The following is an 18,854-nucleotide window of genomic DNA, read 5'->3' on the forward strand; positions in this document are numbered from 1 at the left end:
CTAGTGCACGCTATTATTCAAAAATTGTTCTTCAATTCATTTGAATTAAAGATACCGTTCAATCAATTCGTGTGCGCAGTAATTCAAACACACATTTAAAAAGTCCTTCTTCTATGCAATGTTACATGTATTTAATTATGAGTTCCAGCGCTTGCGCGTGATTTCATCTAGTTGGTAAAGAAATATACTTGTGGAATAGGGTAGACTTGGAAGGCGTAAGAAACAATACGTCATCTTTTGCAACAGGTTTTGCTGCTGAACATATTACACCGAATTAAAAACCTTTGGTCCAATTTCAAGGGTAGCTACCTCAAAGGAGTACATGACAACGTACCATCTAAGGTGATATCACAGCGCTTCAGCCAGCCCTGGATCACGGGGAACCTCAACCGGTTGTCCCGGAGAAAAGACCGTGTATATAAGCGATACACACAGATCAAGTCTACATGTGACTATGCAGCATATCAGAAGCTCAAGAATGTTATATATAAAGTGTAAAGACATCGTAATAGATGAGAACCACAAACCGAAACGCCTGTGGAGCTTTATCAAAAGCTATCGTACACGTGGTCCCACTAAAGCAGGGTGGAAGTGCATACAGCGATACCAAGGTGAAGGCAGATATATTGAATCGGCAATGACTTCGGTATTCACCTCCGAGAATCCCGTAGACCCACTTCACATCATGGAAGCAAGTCCACACCCTACATTCCCAAACATCACCGTACATCAGGCTGGTCATAGGACCTGGCTGGTGTCGAGAAATTCCTTCATCATCTAAATCCTCACAAAGCAACTGGTCCCGATGAAGTATCTTTCAAAGTACTGAAAGAAACATCACACCAGTTAGCAACAGCAATGACATTGCTTTTTCAGGCCTCCACAGACCAAGGCAAACTTAACTACTGGTCATTGTCACTCACATCCGTGTGCAGTAAGGTCTTGGAACATAAAGTCCACAGCCATATTACATGTATTAGACATTTGACAGTCATGGATTGCTGACAGATAGTCAACATGGTTTCAGGATGCGACGCTCCACTTAGACTCAACTAAGTGTAGATATTGAAAAGCAGGTGTAATGTATACTTCCTGACTTCTTCAAGGTCTTTGACAACGTCCCACACAGTCGACTGCTGATGAAGCGACCCCATTATAGCATCAGAGGTCATACCCATGACTGGACACTATTATAAGCCATACACAGCGTGTCGTCCCTGATGGTCAATCATCGACCGCCACTATAATTCCATCTGGAGTCCCTCGGGAAAGATCCACTGCTCTTCGTGATTGACATAAATGACCTATCATAATCAGTCTCGTCATCTACACACAGACGACTGCTTGATGTACAGAACGACCAAGTCACCAGAGAACCTGCAGTGTTTACCTCTACTGACGTTAGAATAAAAACGAAAATCCGAAGTCGCTCTATTTGGAAAATCAGTAAACACGCATGTTGGATCCCGTAAATTACAATTTAAAAAATTAAAAAGACTATTATTGATGATATCAATAGAAAACATGTTTGAATGAATAATAAGCTTTCCGAGATTCAAAAATTCGTGTAAACTAGTTTTTCCACACTTTTCGACTTTGAATTTTCAATTTTTTCTACCGCCAATATAGAAATAAACATAATGCAAACCTGGCACAGATAACATGTGGAGATGGATTAACAGCAAATTGGTGTTAATTTCCTCGTGACAGATTCATACATTAATGTTACAGTTTAGTTGTGGAAATAACTTGTATGTTGCGTAAATTCAGGCATGAGTCGATCGAAGCGTAAACCGTCACTTTCCGAGAATCAGAGGACACCACAGAGTCGTCCACTTCTGCTTCATACTTAGATATTTTATTGAAAGTAGACATTAACGGCAAACTGACAACTCAACTGTATGACAAACGGGATAATTTCAGCTTCTCCATCATCAACTTCCCATATTTATGTAGCAATATTCCATTATCACCTGCATATGGTGTTTATATATCTCAACTGATTCGATATGCAAGAGCTTGTTCTGCGTGTAGTCAGTTTTTAAATCGAGGTAAGCTACTGACAAAGAAGTAGATGGTACAGGGATTTCAAAAGTCTCGATTGAAGTCAGCATTTCGCAAATTCTATAGTCGTTATAACGATCTAGTTGGTCAATACAACCTATCATTGGGTCAAATGCTGTCTGACGTGTTTCATACCGATTGTTAAGCCGTTCTTGGCACACTGATTTTGACTACGGATAACTCCGTTTACTTGATCAGGATATAGGACTCACGGTGGGTGTGACCAGTCAACAGGGGATGCTTACTCCTCATAGGCACCTGATCCCACCTCTGGCGTGTCCAGGGGTCCGTCTTTGACCAACTATCTATTTTGTATTGCTTATAAGAGTTATGATATTGATCACTGTTCGTTATTTTCACCTTGTTTCATCATTTACACCTTTTCCAGAATCAATGCATGAAGGTTTGCAAAAAGAAGTGGAAGTAGACTATGTCAGTCCACTTCTCTAAAGAGAATAGACAAAAAGCAAATTCTTAAGACTGAACGAACGAAGCAATGACGTCAAAGCAATGTTTTGATTATTGTCTATAATTATCTTCTTCTTTTTTTTGCTAGTTTAACAAGATAGTACTCTATAGTTACAGGATGGTACACCCCGGCATTCCAGAGATCACATTGTTCTAAACTGCTATCCGAGGGCAGAATATTAAGGCTGCGTATAAAAAAAACTGTGAGTAAAACTCGCAAAGGATACCCCCGCCACCAACATATTTGTATGCTGACTGAATGACCTTGTCTTATGGAGACTCCATAAGACAATACACCAAAAATGAAAAGTCTATATCAAAAGAAAAAAGTGGTGGTGCAGACAGGAATGAATGGTAGAGACTACAATTTTGACCTTGAGATCAAAGGTCAAGGTCATAAATAGGTCATGAATGTACATGACACATAATCTCATGGTGATACACCCATGTCTTATGGTATGACTATATCAAAACCCTATAATCAATTTTGACTTTGAGGTCAAAGTTTAAGGTCATATAGAGGTAATAAAGGTACCCGACACATCGTCTCATGGTGATACACTCATGTGTCAAATATGGTATGCCTATGTCAAAGAACAAAGAAGTCATGGCCCTGACACGAATCCATTGTAAAAACCTTTAATTTTGACCTTGAGATCATGGTAATATGGAGGTCATGAAGGTACCCGACACATCGTCTCATGGTGATACACTCATGTGTCAAATATGGTATGCCTATGTCAAAGAACAAAGAAGTTATGGCCCGGACACGAATCCATTGTAAAAAAAAAAAAAAAAAAAAAAACTTTAATTTTGACCTTGAGGTCAAGGTCATATAGATGTCATGAAGGTACTCGACACATCGTCTCATTGTGATCCACCTGCCTGCCAAATATGGTATGTCTATGTCAAAGAACAAAGAAGTTATGGCCCGGACACGAATCTGCACAGACAGACAGACAGAGTGATTCCTATATACCCCCCCCCCCCTGAACTTCGTTCGCGGGGGGTATAAAAACAATATGTAACACGTCATTGGGAGCAGTTTTGAGCAGTTTGTTGAGAATATCACCAAGTGGTAATCTAGTTCCCAAATCTCTTTTAAAATTACGTTCACCAAATTATACATTTTACTGTCATACACACTTTTTATAGCTGTATACGGAAATACATGCACTGAAGTTAGAATATATATTTCTAGTTTAAAATATCACTGAATGTAGGTTTGGGATAAAAACAATGTAATTAATATTTTAGATCTTTGATCTGCTCTAAATGTGATATGCCGATTTACATATCTAATCAGATAAAGTTCCTCAGCGGGTAATGTAACAGCCTTACTATTTCCAGTGCTCTCATTAATATAGGTCAAGATGTTTGTGTAGTAGTTCAAATGTTATTTATAAGTATCAAGTGTGTGTTCAATGATCTTGATATTGTTTGGGGATTTTTTTCAACAAGGAGTTGTAAATGTAACGACCAAATCTAGTCGTTATTATAAACCAATGGGTTCTTGCCGCTTTCAGAATTTAAACAATAACATTATCCTCAATCATTGATTAGATTTTGTATTTATTGTTCTGAGTGTTTCCCTATCTGGAGTTTAATCAAGAATTAATTATATAATGTATAGAATAGAAGACCAACGACTTAGCTTCCTAACTAATAGGTAAGCAACAGAGGCTTGAATAAGCAGGTCGGCTCTATTGGGGCCACTATCTCTATTACCTCACCTATTCCCTGACAAAGTCAGTACTATGGTCTTGATTGACCACCAGTATAGCCAAATTATAAGGCGATCCAAGAGAATGAACAGCTAATCTCTATTTGGGCCACTGAATCACTCTCTGGTCTGTCTTCTGTGTAATATCAAAGTCAGTTACCTTTCACGCAGATCTTCTCTCGATGGACGAGTAACTGAGACTGACGACTCAAATGTTCAAATGCCGCTTTATGTACCCTTTGAAGAGTCTATTTTAGCTTACAGTGGGGGAGTTGCGTCATTCCATTATTTGGAGTTATTCAAACGTTTGATTACGTAGGGACAAATCATCACATTATCCACACCTTCGGGTATATTCATCTCGAATGATAAAGAAATTTTATACCCCCCCCCCCCTTCAAAGAAGAGGTACATATTGCTTTGCACCTGTCGGTCGTTAGATCACATGTTGTCCGCTCAATATATTGAGAAACATTCACTTGATCGTAATGATATTTGGTTATGCGTAAAAGAGGACCCCTATTGATTTTCAGGGTCAAAAGGTCAAGGGTAAATCGACTCTGGGTATAGAAATATCTTTAGAACTCTTTATTTGACAGACATAAAACTTGGTACATTGGTACATCTGTAGGAAAAGATCATTTCTATTAATTTTGAGGTCACATGGTCAAGGGTCAAACTGGACATAGGAATATACTGTCCGCTCAATATATTGAGAACCCTTTGCTTGACAAACATCAAACTTGGTACACTGGTACATCTTCAGGAGAAGATGACCCCTACTGATTTTGAGGTCACATGGTCAAAGGTCAAGGGTCAAATTAAACCTAGCAATATACTGTCCACTCAATATTTTGAGAACCCTTTGCTTGACATATATCAAACTTGGTAGACTGGTACATTGTCAAGAGAAGATGACCCCTATTGATTTTTAAGTCAAATGGTCAAGGGTCAAACTGGACATAGGAATATACTGTCCGCTCAATATCTTGAGAACCCTTTGCTTGACAAACATCAAACTTGGTACACTGGTTCATCTTCAGAAAATGACCACTACTGATTTCGAGGTCAAAATGACCCGTTATACGGTATTCCTATGTCCAGTTTGACCATTGACAATGTGTCAATGGTCAAACTGGACATAGGAATACCGTATAACGGGTCATTTTTGCGTGTCACCCCAAAACACTGTTAATTTTTATTTGCGTAGTTCTTTGTTTTGATTCTCCAAGTTACAAATTAGACACTTGACAGGTTTCAATTTTGTACAGAACATTACCGTTATATGCGTGCTGTCACTCAACAAGTTAAACAGGTGCGTGTACAGAGTTAATTAGTACTACATCCGAGGTGCTGAGTTTCTACTCACTGAGTTATTTTTACCTTGTAAGATATGGTACACAATCGATGTAAATTTTATGCGAATTTGATTGTTTGCCATTCAAAAATACTCGCAAAGAAAGCGAAAATTGGATTATTGCGGGAAAAAACCGTTACACGGTACATACTGTCTACTCAATATCTGGAGAACCCTTTGCTTGACATACATCAAACTTGGTACAATGGTACATCCTCAAACAAAGATTACCCCTGTTGATTTTGAGGTCACTTGGTCAAAAGTCAAGGGTCAATCTGGACATAGGAATATACTGCCCACTTAATATCTTGAGAACCCTTTGCTTGACATACATCAAACTTAGTACTCTGGTACACCCTCAGGAGAAGATTACCCCTATTGATTTTGAGGTCACATGGTCAAAGGTCAAGGGTAAAACTGGACATATGAATATAATGTCCACTTAATATCCGGAGAAAACTTTGCTCCACAGACATCAAACTTGGTACACTGGTACATCTTCAGGAGAAGATACCCCTATTGATTTTGAAGTCAAAGGTTAAGTGTTAAACTGGACATGGTAAAATATTGTCTCCTATATGTTAAGAATCATTTGCTTGATTGACACCACACTTGGTACACTGGTACAACATAAGGAGTAGATGACCTCTATTGATTTTTTGGTCGCATGGTTAATCCACTCTGGACATAGGAAGATATTGTCTGCTCAATATTTTGAAATGGTTTGATACTACTATCAATTAAATGATGCATGTGTTTAACCCTTTTCAATTTTGCGCTATGGGGGCATACATGTTTTACAAACATTTCTTGTTTTTAATTGTTGTTGTTTAATTTGCTTGTGATAGATTACATGATGAATATGTTTTGGTTCCAGCTGACAAAGTTTGTAACAACATTGTTTTTGTAAGGCTAATTATTACAACTGTATTTTAAACGAACTTGGTATTAACTCCACTTTTTGTAATCATACTTACATGTATACTCCAACTGCCCTTTCAAAAGATGAAATTCTTCAAAACCATGTTTCAGTTTTAAGCACATTTGGTGGGTCGAATGAATATGACTTACCGTACCTATACAGGATTCCTAAACTACATAAAAACCTTATAAACAAAGATACATCGCTGGATCCTGTAAGTGCTCTAACAAAACCCCAATTTTTGCTCCTTACGAAAATATTAACAGCTGTGACGGAGAAACTTCAAACTTACTGTGCGACTACAGATGCCAAACGTGGTATAAATCAAATGTGGATTCTAAAACATTCTGAAGAACTTTTAGTAAACTTGAAATTGCAACTTTTCTAAGATCAACAACATCAAAACCTATGACTTTTCAACCCTTAATACGACTATTCCTCACGACAAATTAAGGACTAGACTTTTTGACATCATAGACACTTGCTTCTTCAACAAAAATGGAAAACAAAGATACTCATATCTAGTGATCAGTCATCCAAAAAATACTTTGTTAAACACCTCTCTGATTCCACGCACAAGTATTCTGAAGTTGAAATAAAAAATATGCTAGAGTTCCTCATTGACAATATCTTCGTGGTCTTTGATGATCAGGTCTTCCAACAGTCTGTCGGAATTCCCATGAGCACGAATTGTGCTCTTTTATTAGCTGACCTGTTTTTATATTCCTATGAAGCAGACTTTATTCAGAAACTTCTACGTGAGAAAAAAGAATCTCTTGATGTGGCCTTCAATTCGACATTTAGATATATCGACGACGTTTTGTCTATTAACAATAATAACTTTCATTTATATGTCGATCCGATATATCCCTGCGAGCTCGAAAAAAAAGACACCACAGAGTCGTCCACTTCTGCTTCATACTTAGATATTTTATTAAAAGTATGTATTAACGGCAAACTGAAAACTCAACTGTATGACAAACGGGATTATTTCAGCTTCTCAATCGTCAATTTCCCATATCTTTGAAGCAATATTCCATTATTACCTGCATATGGAGTTTATATCTCTGAACGGATTCGATACGCAAGAGTTTGTTCTGCGTGTGGTAGTTTTTAAATCGAGACAAGTTACTGACAAACAAGTTGGTGGTACAGGGGTTTCAACAGTCTCGATTGAAGTCAGCATTTCGCAAATTCTATGGTCGTTATGACGATCGAGTTCGTCAATACAACCTATCATTGGGTCCAATGCTGTTTGACGTGTTTCATACCGATTGTTAGACCGTTCTTGGCACACTGATTTTGACTACGGATAACTCCGTTTACCTACTCAAGATGTAGGGCTCACGGTGGGTGTGACCGGTCGACAGGGGATGCTTACACCTCTGGTGTGCCCAGGGGTCCGTGTTTGCCCAACTACATTTATCTTTGTATTGCTTATGAGCTTTATGAGATTGATCACTGTTCGTTATCTTCACCTTTCATGTAAACAATTTCTTTGCATGAAAGGTGAATATAACGAACAGTGATCAAACTCATAACTCCATTAAATTATCAGGCGCATGGGATACTTTTTAAAATCAGAACAGCTTGTACATGTGTATATCTTTTGACTTGTCATGCAAATCTTAACATGCATGTAAAGACAAAGATGATTTTGATGACAAGGGTAATTTTCTTTTGTAATCCTTTGCATTTTATGCAAAATATTATTACTTGCCTCCCTTGTTCTCTTCACAACTAGTGTCTTGTGTAATGCCCAATCTCGGGCCAATGACCCTGCTCAACTTAAACTGTTTCAGACCTTCTTATTTACGTTGGCAAACACGTGAATTATATGAGAGGATTATTTAATTTATGTATATATGTGTTTATCAGCATCCACTCCAGCATTTAGATTTATTATATTTTTGATACCGGTGTTCATTTTGAGGCAACTCAGCTATTGAAATATTTACATGTTTATGCAATATTCATTATTTAATGTATGAGTAAATATCATCATGCTGTGTTTGTTTAATCATAAAGAAATTCCATTGCTTACAATGCTTGAGGTAAGTTTATTTCCTTGTGCTGACGGTTATGTCACTAAACTTTGCTCCTCCACTCATGCTCACCGAGTTGCTGAACTCTCAGCTTCCGGTCATTGTAGTGGATGTTCAGGCTTATACTTTGTGGCCCTATCTAACCCTGCTCAACTTCCGGCTTTCCGGCTTTTGCAGTGAGCGGTCAGGCTGAGCTGACACGTAATAGTCCTACCTAACCCATGTCAGCTTTTGGGTCTTGCATTGTGCTCTCAGCCTTGTACTGATATGGCCCTGCATAACCCGACTCAACTTCCGTGTCTTGGGTTCAAGTTTGACACCTCAATCCTTATTCACAAACTTGCTGAGTATTCCATGAAAAGGTTAAGATAACGAACAGTGACCGATTTCATAAATCCTATAAAGAATACGAAATTAAGAGTAGAGCAAACACGAACCCCCTTATACAGCAGAAGTGTCATCAGGTGCCTACGAGGAGTAAGCATTCCCTGATGACAGGTCACACCCGCCGAGAGCCTAATATCTTGATCAGCCTTCATGTAAACGGAGTAATTTGTAGTCAAAATAAGTATGTAAAGAACAGCCAAACAATTGGTACGAAACATGTCAGACAGCATTCCACCTAGAACAGGTCGCATATGTATCTGAACATGTAGTGCACTGACACCTAGCGGGGCACCTTGTCTTATCGTTCTGTTACAGGTGAATGTACATCATGCTAAGCATCTCTTTCTTTCCTCCATATCTTGTATAACCGAGTTCAGTTGTAATTTGTAAATATGTCTGTGGTTATTATTGCATTACGGAGTGTGAAACCAATTCTGTATTCTTCCTCTTTATCTATCTAGCGTCCGTCATTGATGTTCAGTTATGTTCTTCCTCCTTTGATATACGTGTATAGTATGTATAAGTACTACAGTACGGACCGTTGTACAAGTACTACTGTAAAGTGAAAGGAGTATAAAATTGTATTTAAAAAATTGAGAATCCTGAAAGGGAAAATGAATAATAATTTTCCTAACTCAATTTTACATCATCAGGCCTATAAAATATAACAAATGGGTGCCCGGGTAGCGTAGTGGTAAATGCACTCGCTTCTCACCGCTGCGATTAGGATCGGCAGTGGTTGTATGTGAGAGGGATTGTGGTCGCCCATTTGAACACGTGGGTTTCCTCCGAGTACTCCGGTTTCCTCCCACAACAATGATTCCTTCACGTCAAAATCCGAGCCGACGAGAAGCATTGATATCAGTTGTAGAACTTGTATGAGTTTCCATGCGATTTTCCATTTGACTGAGTCAATCGTATCGTTAACCATTCGATTGGTGTCCTAATTGGGGATCGTATCATACATTGTATGAACGCCGATTTGATTCCACTCTTCTCATTGTATTTCAACACTTGAAATTCGGAAATTCAATGATTTAGATTCATTATGAAATTAACTACATCATTAATTATTAAAAGCTATACCGGTACCCTGTAGTTAGGAAAGGTTTGAAATTTTCCAATCTATATCAAATGCTAGTTCATGTGTTGTATAATAATTAAAAATGTATGTATGTGTATGCATTTGTACACTTATTTGGATCTCAATAAATTTGTATTTTAAAAAAAATGGAAATCAATTTTAGCTTTAGTATCTAATTTTGATTACTTAGGTAAAAAATCGATAAATCTGTGATAGAATTAGCAAAATAGTTTAAATCTTCCAAAATAAAATATGGATTCTCGCGTAATTTGAAGCAGATGTTGCATTTTCCTGTTGAAAGTCGTTTGAAAATTGAATGAAAATCAGGCAACATTGGCAGTCTAAAGTTATAGGAACTGGCCGGCAGTCTAAAGTTATAGGAACTGGCTGGCTGCTGTCCACGCCTATGGGTAGACCGAGCATGCGCCTACATCTGACCGGCGTGTCTTCGATCCGATTGATTGATTGAATATTGTCACCATTGCCGGTGAAGGGTTGCAAAATCTAGGCCTATGGTTGGCGCTTACGGCCTTTGAGCAGGGAGAGATCTTTATTGTGCCACACTTGCTGTGACACGTGACCTCGGATTTTGCGGTCTCCTCCGAAGAACCGCCCCATTCAATCGCCCCTTACGACAAGCAAAGGGTACTGAGGACCTATTCTAACCCGGATCCCCACGGGACTCTTCGATCCGAAGACTTAATGTGCATATAAAAGGTTCTAACAGACAATGATATTAAACATGACGTCATTCTATTGATACGGAAATGGAGAAAGGATTCTTACTTCTTACAGACTGTAGGACATGAATTATGCCTATAAGAGCGCTGAAGTCAAAAATGCATTATTCGATTCTCCAAGTTGTGTATTTACAATTATCAGCTTATGTTGGATGTAAGGAATGAGGGCACTATGAAATCGTCCCCAGGCACAGTCCATATATCGATGCGTACGTAATCTACTGCACTGCTTAAGCGTCCTATAAATCATTCCAATACAATTCAAACTTCGTCGAAGAAAACTTGCCGCAAGACATAATCAATTGGGCAGTCTGAGAATTTCATAGACCGTCGCGAATGTCGAAGATTTCATTAAGACGTGTACTTCAACCACATGACAAAAAGCCTACTCTCCCCATCCTTTTTATGTAGATTCTTACGAGGAATGATGGAAACTATTTCAAGTCAGCAACAATATTACTCAGATTTAGATCCTGGATCAATAGGCCACTAAAAAAGGAAAGCTTTCTGGAATTTCTTGATGATTGCCTTGATCGACATTGATTGGAATTACTAAACATTCTTCCTCACAGTAACATATTACAATGTTATTGCTTTGAAGGATGGGGAAATTGCAGATAGCAACAAACAAAATTTTACTTGCCTCGCCACCTTTAGCTCATCTGAAAAAGAGTCTCAAATTAACCTTTGCCATTCGTCTGTCTTTGTGTAAACACTGCATTTGTATGTCGGCCTAACATCCGACGTATTTAGTTCCAAGCAAACTTCTAACAGCGGTGCTTCAAGTTTAACTAAATGAAAGCCCAGGGAAACTTACTGAAACAGGGGCGTAATAAATGATAAATGGAAGTGAGGGTACCAAGTGGTAAGGGGTCTGGGGACCGTTTAAGGTCCCCCAGCGGGTTCAGGTTAGAGTTAGCAGGGTCCTTGTAGAGGGTCCAAGGGTAGCCTCCTGCCAAAAAAACCAAAACGGATTTAAGGTAGCTCTATCTTCATATTAATAGTTAAAAGTGAACAAACTGTATTAATTTCCACTCAATGTAGTTTAATGTAATCAATAACCAAAGAAAATGTGTATGTTGCTATCTTTTAAAGATTATAGACATACAAAAACAAAAGTATATGTCAACATAAGAAAATCACACATTTTCGTTAAACAGAATAATAAAAATAGATCAAAACTTGTTGAAATGACAAAATTTAAATGTCAACAGAACAGGTTAAAAAAACTACTAAATACCGGTATGTATTGATTAATTGTGGATATTAGGGACTCCATTGGTAAAAAAAAAAAAAAAAAAAAAAGACATACAGTAGAGGAAATTCCAGCATAGGAGTTATTACCCTTGACAACTTTTTTTTATCATAAAAAGATTGATTATCTATGGAAAACATAAACTTTTTCAGTATCAATAGTTTACCAGGTTTTTTTTTTTATATTCCTCAGAAAGATATATTTTTATCATGCACATATTTTAATTTTGCAAAAACCTATGACATCACATGAGGATCGATCTACCTTAAGAAATCTGAAATGCCATAAGATGGCCGTTTTATCTTCATATTGACTCAGACTTGAGGGAACGATTTAATCCTCCGATTTCAGCCTAGGCGAAAATGTCAAATGAAAATTAAAATCAAAGCCAGGATACGGAAATGTTTTGATATGCATGAACAGTAATTGAACTTTATTTTTGTTCCCTTACCTAGATGTGATGGTGAACTCGCCGTTCATTGTAGAACCATTGGTTGCCTTGGACTGTTTATTTGGTTCTGGCTGGATACACACCAATTAGGCAACTTTTGAAGGACAAATACAAATGTATATTACTTTCTGACAATTTGTCAAGAACCAACAATTTCTCACAAGTTAACAAATATAAAGAAACATTTTGCAATATTTATTAATTAACAATGTTATTCATTGAAAATGAAGGCCAATCTTCTCTTCGCTGCAAACACGTGATGTCAAAGATCAGAACAATAAATACGGACAACGCCAACTCAGCTGGGCTGTAGCACGTCTCTGGAATGACCTTCCAGGTGACATCAAGAAGTTGATGACATCTCTTGAAATTTTCGAAAGAGTCTTAAAACTCATTTTCATAATTTAGGTTTTTTTAAGATTCTAACATATACATGTATAGACTGTGATTATTTTAATTATCAAATACCAACCCTCCAAAAAAGAGAGAAAAAACACCTTTTAGTTATCGATCTTAATTATAATGTTTCATTTTGATTATTTTACAGATATAAGATCTTATGTCATACTGTCATTTAATTGTGTTTTATCGTTGCATTCCTCTTCTTACCCCTGTAAAGCTTCTTAAGAGTAATTTGTTTTATGTAAGGCGCTATATACATTGGATCATTACTGGTAGTTATTTGTTTTATGTAAGGCGCTATATACATTGGATCATTACTGGTAGTTATTTGTTTTATGTAAGGCGCTATATACATTGGATCATTACTGGTAGTTATTTGTTTTATGTAAGGCGCTATATACATCGGATCATTACTGGTAGTTATTTGTTTTATGTAAGGCGCTATATACATTGGATCATTACTGGTAGTTATTTGTTTTATGTAAGGCGCTATATACATCGGATCATTACTGGTAGTTATTTGTTTTATGTAAGGCGCTATATACATCGGATCATTACTGGTAGTTATTTGTTTTATGTAAGGCGCTATATACATTGGATCATTACTGGTAGTAATTTGTTTTATGTAAGGCGCTATATACATTGGATCATTACTGGTAGTTATTTGTTTTATGTAAGGCGCTATATACATTGGATCATTACTGGTAGTTATTTGTTTTATGTAAGGCGCTATATACATCGGATCATTACTGGTAGTTATTTGTTTTATGTAAGGCGCTATATACATCGGATCATTACTGGTAGTTTTGTGCACGCTCCTCTGTTGTTTTATTAATTCGTATGATCAGTCCTTCGGCGGATCTACCCGGTACAAGGACACCTCACCCTTGTCTGTCACATCCATAGTTACTTTTTGAGATAAAGATAGGACATCTTTGAAATACTGGTACACATATATATCTGTACATATTGACTCGTACATTTCCTAATCATTTGTGTAAGTTCTATACTTACCTTGAACTTAAAATGACTATGTGTATAAGCTGTATACCAATAAGTATAAGGACTCATCCAAATCTTTGAACCCTAAAACATTACAAAATTGGTGGCAGCTCAGAGGGATTTGGTTTGGGTTCTTCATATGATTTTTTATTTCAGTTAATTACTGTGTAATAAAATATCTGATTTTTATATCGATCATCAACTGGATTGCTTTTAAAGGAAGGAGATGAATCCCTTAGATCGTTAGGTCTCCGTCAGCAGCTTGGGGATGTATCCAGTGTCTCCAGATCGAGATAAGTTACAGCTATCCCGGATGCAAGACATACTGTTGGCGATGCAATTACCATAGTAGGGATATGTGCGGGAATGATGATAGATATGAACGCAACGATTCCCGCCAATAAGATTGCATCCTGCATACAACCGAGGTATGCATCCGGAGACTGATAGAGACCGTACTCAAGTTAGGTCAAAGCATGGAGACTTTGTTAAGCCTGTGTGACGGATCTGGCCAGTGGAATGACGATCTGTCTCATTTTGAATCGGAAAGCTTATTCAATGAATGGACTGACACAGAGAAGTCTCTATATTTAGCTTCTTCTCTTAGAGACCTAGTGCAAGGCGTACATGGTAATTAGCCCAAGGATCCGGAGAGAAACAGAACTAATGGTGAAAGCTTTACAGGAAAAATTCTCTCCATTGAACCAGACAGAGCTACAGTGTATATCGGACGCAGCTCATAGAAAGGAAAAAGAGTTTTGGAGAGTTTACCAGATATGGGTCAAAATATAAGAGTTAACATAGCCTATCCAACCGCACCGGGCGACGTCCAATAAATATTGCGCTACAGAACAGTTTTAGATGGGCTTCACAATTCCAAGATGCGGATTAAGATAAAGCAGAATAGACCACGCAGTCTTAATGCTGCAGTTGAATTAAGCTAATTATAAAGATGAGAGTCGGCACACTGAGAATATCAGAAGCATGCAGCAACAAGGAGATGAATCCCTTAGATCGTTAGGTCATCAAAAATAGATAGGTTTATAGACACCATGGAGAAAAGCAGGCACATCCTTTAACAAGAAATTAAATATATAAAGCAGTAGAAATTCAATATTCAGAAGGAAAGACAGAGCCCTCGACAGACAAAGGTAGTAGAACAGCAGAAGTCAGATAGGGGCAGTAGTGTAAAATGTTTAAGATGTGGATCAGACAAGCACCTGAAAAGGGAGGGACCCTCATTAATCCGTCTTATGGCAAAGATGAAACTGTTAAGGATATCATCAAGAATTGAAAAGGAGATAGGTCTCAGGTCAACGAACAGAAGGAAGAATTGCACTCAAGAATTATCAGTTCCGTTGACAACTCAGGTGCTTTTGTTAAGACTCATACTTGTTAACACAGGTACCACATTATCTTCACTCTTAAAGTATGCTATGAAAACATAAAACGAAATGGGAATTACGAGTTAGAGAGTGAAAACAAAGACGTTTTGTCAGCAAATGGTTCCATCCTCCAGATATGTGTTGAATGGAATCTCTTAGTGTCATGAAATGATCGTTGCTGATGTTTCTGTAGATGGTATTCTTGGCTTAGACTTCCTTATCAAGCACGAGGCCATCACTAAACTTCGTACATACAAGACTAAAGTCTCAGGGATAGAGCACCATATACGGTCGGAGGGTACAGCACACAAATACAAAGTGGCATTGATATGTAGAATATTTTTCCGTCTGGATTCAAGGTGCGATCTGTCCAGGACCAGATGGAGGATATCCAGGTCAGGTTGGTCTCCTAGAAGCTTCTGACAAACTTTTGAGATCGGATTTTGGAATGTTTCCCAAAACCCGGGCCCTAGTTAGACGACAGGACACGGTACCGCTCCGTATCATGAATCTATCTGGCACCAGTAACGTCATTCAGTCAGGAACTCTTCTTGGCAAATAGATTCCTATAGACGAAGTTTAAACAATATCGGTAAAGAATCGGATGGATCTGAGCTATTGTCAAGTCTTGTTAAAGAGCTTTTTGATAGAATCACTAAGTATCTAGAACAACTGGTCAAGGCACGACGTTTGCTTGTCAAGTATTCAGGTTTACTTTCTTTATCTGATGAGCATGTAGGTCGCACCTCTTTGGTAAAAACACAAAATCAACACGGGTATTCATATACATGTACCCATTAAACAGCCACCCAGGCGATTTCCATTTCGGATGCAGGACGAAGTGAAAGAGCATGTATCAGACATGCTTCAAAGAGGAATCATTACACCTTCTCCGAGTCCCTGGTCCTCGGCAATAATACTTGTTAAAAAGAATGACGGGTTCACGAGATTTTGTGTGGACTATAGGCTTTTGAATAGTCTCGTGTCCAAAGTCGCCTATCCCCTCCCTCGAACTGAAGAGTCTCTTAACCAGCTGAGAGGATCCCAGTGGTTTAGTACTCGGATACTAGCAGGTGGAGCTAGATCCAGATGATAAGAACAAGCCGTTTTCGCGACACGGGAAGGGTTGTATGAATTCAATGTCTTGCTGTTCGGGCTTTGCAATTCCCCGGTCATATTGAAACAGCTAATGTAAACAGTATTGTCAGGTCTAAAGTGACAAGTGTGCCTTGTCTATTTGGATGATGTGATTCTATACAGGAAAACTTTCGAAGAAATGCTATATAACCTGGAACTAGTCTTTGAAAAGCTTCGCACAGCTGGATTGAAGGCTAGAGAATGTATGTTGTTTGGTAAATAGGTTAAATATCTGGGTCATGTGATATCGGAAAATGACGTCCTAACTGATCCTGAAAAGGTAGAAGTTATAGAACAATGACATGAGCCAGTAAACAAAACACATGACAGATCCTTCCGAGTCATTTACCCAATACCCAAGTGCCGGGGTTGCATAACGTGCATTCGCCTTATATATTGACGACGTTTTATCTATTAATGATGCTATTTTTCACTCATATCTCGATTCGATATAATCCTGTGAACGAGAAATGAAAGGTAAAGATAACGAACAGTGATCAATCTCATAATTCCAATAAGCAATACAAAATTGATAGTTGGGCAAACACGGACCCTGGACACACCAGAGGTGGGATCAGGTGCCCAGGAGAAGTAAACATCCCCTGTCGACCGGTCACACCCGCCGTGAGCCCTATATCTTGATCAAGTAAACGGAGTCATCCGTAGTTAAAATCAGTGTGCCAAGAACGGCCTAACAATAGGTATAAAACATGCCAGACAACATTTGACCCAATGATGGGTTTTATTGGCAAACTAGATCGTTATAACAGCCATAGAATTTCCAAAATGCTGATTTTATACGAGACTTTTGAAACCGCTGTACCATCAACTTGTTTGTCAGTAGCGTACCTCGAGAACAAGCTCTTCCTTATCGAATCAGTTGAGAGATGTAAACGCCATATGCAGGTGATAATGGAATATTGCTACATAAATGTGGGAAGTTGACGATGGAGAAGCTGAAATCATCCCGTTTATCATAAAGTTAAGTTGTCAGTTTGCTGTTAATGTCTACACAAATACTTCAGTTTATTTTTATTTCATCTGCATCCATGTACTGCTGTCTCTATGATAGATAACTTATTTTAAAGCAACCTGGTCATTTCTGTTCTTGAATCTATTTTTTGCGTGACCACTACATAAGCTGACCAGTACTTCCAGTAGCTCCTCTCTGGTCACGCAGTACTTTCGTTCAGATTTGGCTTAGAACTGGCACATACAATCACCTTTTGTTGTGCATCTGAGACATGACTGCTCCGATATCGTCTGGCATTCTTCTGTCCTGGAAAAGAGAGTTGCTGCTACAGTTTAGAGGCCTCGAAACATATTTATTTTAAAAAGTAGGTCACAGTGACCTACTTTTTGAATTTTGCAGACATTCAAATTTCACATTTTCAATTTTAGATGCATATTTTGGACATTATGAAAGCTAGGATCATCAAACTTTGTCAGTTGATGCATCTTGAGTCTTCATAGTTTGTTGACCCAAAAGTAGGTCACCGTGACCTACTTTTGGAATTTGACGGCTATATTTTAATATTTCAGATACTATTTGACTTACAATTATCAAACTTTGTCAGTTGATGCATGTTGAGTCTTCAGAGTGTGTTGACTAAAAAGTAGGTCACCGTGACCTATTTTTGGATTTTGACGGCTATATTTGAATATTTCAGATACTATTTGACTTACAATCATCAAACTTTGTCAGTTGATGGGTCTTGAGCCTTCAGAGTGTGTCGACCAAAAAGTAGGTCACTGTGACCTAATTTTGGAATTTGACGTTTCATACACTATCACGTGATAGGTCTTTAAAACCTTGTTAATTGATGAATCTTGGTTACCAGTAGTGTGAATATTTGCCTGTTCTACAATGTATCAGAAGAGCGATTCTAGGCCCATGGGCCTCTTGTTTATTTTTACTTTCATTCCACATACAAACATAAGGGAAGTCGTTGTGGCCGAGTGGACTTACGCACTGGTTTGACAATCTTGCTAGGCGGTGGGTGCCGTACGTCGCTGGTTCGACCCCGGGCCGGGGCGAAAATTATCAGTACCTAGTTGTGATTATTTAGTGCTTTATATATCAATTGATTATCACATGTATCGTTTAGATCCTAGGGGTAAACGTAAGGTTGGGTGTTATAATTGTTTGTTTGTGCTTTATATATATATATATATATATATATATATATATATATATATAATTTACGTCAAACGATTGTATCCCATTTCCATTCTCAATGATCGTGTAGCGAGTGACAGCGTGACGAGAATTCCATCGTCATCGAAAGCAAATTTTAGTGACATGTCTAGATGGTAGAGCGGTCTAGCGCGCTGGACACACGCTGTTAAAAGATTTGGGGCGCGTTTAATTTGTATACACCCGGTTTACACTTTAAAATCAAGTGAAATGTAGTGTAGTACATTCAATATGG

The sequence above is a fragment of the Ostrea edulis genome, chromosome 5, assembly GCF_947568905.1.
Source record: "Ostrea edulis chromosome 5, xbOstEdul1.1, whole genome shotgun sequence".
NCBI lineage: Eukaryota > Metazoa > Mollusca > Bivalvia > Ostreida > Ostreidae > Ostrea > Ostrea edulis.